At 36.0% G+C, this 5,094-nt stretch overlaps 1 pseudogene; it reads left to right on the plus strand.

Annotated features, from left to right (window-relative positions):
- The first annotated feature begins 1,829 nt into the window (after positions 1 to 1,829).
- LOC105542773 overlaps positions 1,830 to 5,094 on the plus strand; it is an 8,605-nt pseudogene continuing 5,340 nt past the window's right edge.

Raw genomic sequence — 5,094 nt, forward strand, 5'->3', positions numbered from 1 at the left:
ACTTCCAGGTAAATGAAGCCTGAAGTTTCCAAACAGATTTAATCCAAAGAAGGTTGTATTGAGACATTACAATAACTTTCACAAATCAGACAAAGAAAAATTTGAAAATAGCACATACATGTGAACCTCCGTAAGGCTACCAGTGGATTTCCCAGTAGAAACTTTCCAGGGCAGAAGAGTCAGATGATATATCCAAAGTGCTGAAAGAAAAATAAACATCAACAAAGAATACTCCACCTAGCAAATCTATCCTTCATAAATACCTTACAAGAAATTGTAAAGAAAAATCTTCAGAGTGAAACAAAAGGATTCTAGCTAGTAGCATGAAAACATTTGAAAGCATAAAACTCATCGTTAAGGTAAGTATATAGTAAAATTTAGAATACTCTAATACTGTAGTAGTGGTTTATAAATACTTTATAACTCCAGTATAAAAGTTAAAAGATAAAAGTATTAAAATAATAATTTTTAAATGAATATACAATATACAAAGATATAAATTTTGACATCAAAAACATAAAATGGGAGGAATAAAAGTGTAGAGTTTTTGTATGCAATCAAAATTGTTATCAGTTTAAAATGGTCTGTTATAACGACAAGATGTTTTAAGCAAGCCTCAGGGAAAACACAAAGCAAAAACCTATAGTAGATACACAAAAGATAAATAGAATCAAAATATATCACTATAGAAATGAATAAACCACAAAGGAACTGCAAGAGAGGTAGAAAGAAACAAAGAATCTACAAAACAACTAAAACACAGTTAACAAAATGGCAGTGATAAATCCTTACTTATCAACAATTAGTTTAAATGTAAACAAATTAAATTCTCCCATCAAGTGACATAAAGTGGTTAAATGGATCAAAATAAAAATATATGTAGAGTGATATATTGGCCCTCAGCTTCCTGAAGACCTGGGACTAAGGATTGTGCCACCACACCCAGGTAATTTTTAAAAATATATATATATATTTTTTGATAGAGACAGTCTCCCTATGTTCCCAAGGCTGGTCTCAAGCTCCTGGCCTCAAACAATCCTCCCACCTCAGCCTCCCAAAGTCTTGGGGTTACAGGCATGAGCCACTGTGCCTGGCCTATAATTTTTTAGATATGATACCAGAAGCACAGGCATCAAAAGCAAAAATAAACAAGTGGGACTACATCAAACTTAAAAGCTTCTACACAGCAAAGGAAACAGTCAACAAAATGAAAAGGCAACGTATAGAATGAGAGAAAATATTTGCAAACCACATGTCCATTAAGGGACCCATACAACTCAATAGCAAAAAAAAAAAACCCAAATAATTTGATTTTAAAATGGCCAAAGGACTTGAATAGACATTTTTTGAAAAAGCATATACAAATACCTAACAAGTATATAAAAAAGGCTAAATATCATTAATCATCAGAGAAAGGCAAATCAAAACAGATGTCATTTCACATCTATTAAAATGGCTATTGTTAAAAAGTAAAGAAATAACAAGTGTTATATTTAGTGTGCGGAGAAAAGAAAACCCTTGTACACTATTAGTGGGAATGCAAAATGGTACAACCATTATGGAAAACTGCATGGAGGTGTCTAACAAAAATTTAAAATAGGGTTACTATATGACCAGCAATCCTGCTTCTAGGTATATATATACAAAGAAAATACAATCACTATCCCAAAGAGAAATGTACAACCACATGTTCATTGCAGCGTTATTCACCACAGCCAGATATGGAAACAACCTAAGTATCTCCTGAAGGGTGAATGGATAAAGAAGATACAATGGAATATTATTTAGGCTTAAAAAATAATAAAATCCTGCCATATGTGACAACATGGATGACCTTAGAGGACATTATGCTAAATGAATAAGCCAGGCACAAAAGGACAAATAGTACATGCTACCACATGTAGGAGGAATCCAAAAATAGTCTAATTCACAGAAACTAATAATAGATTGATAATTGCCATGGGATGGGAATTGGGGGAAATGGGAGGATTTTGGTTAGAGGGTACAAACTTTCTGTTATAAGATGAAGAAGTCTTGGAAAGCTAATGTAGGAGATGGTGACTATAGTTAACAAGAGTGTATTGTATACTTGAAATTTGCTAAGAAAGTAGATCTTAAGTATTCTCAACACGCACGCACGCGTGCACACACACACACACACACACACCCCCCACATGGTAACTATGTGAGGTGATGGATATGTTAAGTAGCTTGATTGTGGTAATTGTTTCACAGTGTATACATGTATCAAAACATAATGTTGTACACCTAAAATACACGCTATTTGTATTTGTCAGTTATATCTCAATAAATTTGGTGAACGTACTGACAGTATTGGATTTTAACCGCTATAGTAAAATAAATATCCATGAATCTATATTGATTTAAATGAATAACCAAATGAATACATAAATGGGGGGAAAGGAAGAGCTCTTCCTTACAGAATAATTTCAATTAGTAAATATAGAAGAAAGTAAGAAAACAGAAAATCAGAGTAGACATAGAAAATCACCACAAATTAGTAAACAGCACAGTAATAATTTTTGCAGACATTATCCACTGACAGAATCTAAAATTACTGGGTGAAAATTTGAGGAGAAACAGTATTTGCATAGTCTCAAACTGTCACCCCTAAGATATATTTTAACTACAAAGGGGAGAATAGTAACTTTATAGTAGAGAAAGCCAGAAGACACCACTTTCACCATGTGTTCAAATTCAACATCATGGATATCATATCAATATCATATCAATATCGTATCAATATCATGAACCTATGATGTGTGCTGAGAAGGACACAGAAGCATTTGTGCCAGAAACGCACAACCTCATTTCAATTATGGGAAAATATAAACCCCAAATTGAGTAACATCTACAAAAACACTGATCAATACTCTTCAAGTGCCACGCACAAGGAAGAACAGGAACTCTCACAGATGGGAGAAGATTAAGGAAAAATAACAATAAAATCAATGTGAAATCCTGGAACAGAAAAAAAGGACATTAGTGGAAAACACTGATGAAATCTGAGTAAGACTTGTAGTGTAGTTAGTAATATTATACCAGTGTTCATTTCCTAGTTTTGATCATTGTAGTATGTGAGATGTTAATGTCCTGAAAAGCTAGGTGAAATGGGAACTAGGAATATGGGAACTCTAGTACTTTTGCAACTATTTTTAATATTGTAAGTCTAAAATAGTTTAAAAATAAAATGTTTTAAAAAGCAATCTAGAAAATAATATACTCAAAATATATTCTAACTACATGTATAGTTAGAAAATTCAGATCATCCATCCATCTATATCTATGTATATCCATATATATATACACATATATACTGACACACACACATACAGACACAGACACACAATGTTGTATACTAAAGTGTCTACAATTCTGGAATTATGAGTAATTTATTTTTCTCTTTAAATTTTTCTGCATTATTTAAATTTTCTACAGTGAGCAAGTGTTGCTCTTAAAATTATAATTTAAATCACAAATTATTTATTTAAAAAACCAAGCAAACAAACCTAGGTGTCATTTTTATTCTCTTCTTTCTCTCATATCTCCTATCTAATCCATCTGCAAGTCTTGTCAATTTCTCATTCAGAATACATCCACTCCCACCACCTTCTCTGCCTTCACCCTAATCCATGCCAGCCTCATCATTTTATCATCTCATCTGGTTCTCCTGCTTCCACCCATGTCACCTAAGCCCATTTGCCACAGAATACCAGAGTTATCTTCTGCAACAGGAAATCAAATCCTGTTGCTTCTCTTCTCAAATGCCTCCATTACTCTCAGAATAAAACCCAATGGCCGTATTCTTCCCAGGAGGCCCTCGCGAACTGGCTTCTGCTTCTCTCTGGCCTTGCCTCCCACCACTCTCCCCTCCCCCACGTCAGTCAGGCACAACCTCTGGCAGACCTTCCTCTATACACATTAGGGGGTTTCTGCCGCAGGGCCTTTGTCTTGCCGTCCATGCCTAAAATACTTCCCCCAAAAGGCATTCACTCTCAACCCCATGGATCTCTACTCTCTTATCCTACCTTATTTTTCTTCATAGCAGCTGTGAAAATAGAACATTAGATCATAGTTATTGTCTGTCTCTGCTTATGATCTGACTCACAGAAATGTGAGCTCCTTTGTTTACATTCCTTCCTTCCTTCCTGCTACTCAGAATGATGCCTAGTGCGTAGTAGGTGATCGGTAAGTATTGAACGAATAAATTGCCCTCCTGCCCAATGCACAGCCTGCAGGAGAGCAAAGCTATCCCCACCAGTTTCTGCAGGTTTTCCAGGAAGGGCTTGGGGCAGGACTGGGGCAGGGGGTGCTTGGCTTTACCTCCCAATTGCTCTCATCTGGCACTGGGTTTACAGCGTGGCAATTCTTCCACGTCCTAGGGCTCTTTCCCAGTTTCCTCGAAAGTTACAATTAAAAAATCATTGATAGAAAATGTTGGTGGGTTTAGCTGACTTTAGTGAAGATTTCCTGGAGAAAGAGGAGAGGAAAGGGAGACAACTTGGGACAAACAAAAGTCGTGGTCATTCTCAAAGTGCTGTGCTCTCCTCGCCACCATGAAGTTTCTTACGTCCTTGCAGCTTTCCATCTCGCTGGCTTTCCTCCCTTACTCCCCACTTGTCTCTCTTCTGCCACTTTCTTCCTTCCTTTAGAAGTAAAACATCCCTCATCTTGCCTCACAAAGAGTAGCTTTCCCTCCCTTCAAAGCCATGGCACCTGCCAACACCCAGATCCTGGGGTGAGGGTAGAGAGCACCTTCTGTTACAAACATCTCTGAGAGCACCTTTCCAAAGACTGTTTTCTCCCTGAGAATCCTAGTGCCAGTTATTAATGTTTTCTCTACCTCATTACCTCTACTTTTCTGTATTTTTCTATTAGAGCAAGAAATTAGGTTAAAGAGATTATTCTGTCAGATATCCAGACAAAAAAGAAAGTAAGGCGGGCCTCAGATCCTCTTTCTATAAAAATTAATACTTGCAGAAAATGAAAATGTCTGTTTCTCTTTTTCTGCACCAAATTGAATATTGTTCGTTTTCTGAGTCTCTGTTAATGTAGTAGAGGAAAAAAGAAAAA

This window comes from Mandrillus leucophaeus, unplaced genomic scaffold (assembly GCF_000951045.1).
Source record: "Mandrillus leucophaeus isolate KB7577 unplaced genomic scaffold, Mleu.le_1.0 Scaffold268, whole genome shotgun sequence".
Classification (NCBI taxonomy): domain Eukaryota; kingdom Metazoa; phylum Chordata; class Mammalia; order Primates; family Cercopithecidae; genus Mandrillus; species Mandrillus leucophaeus.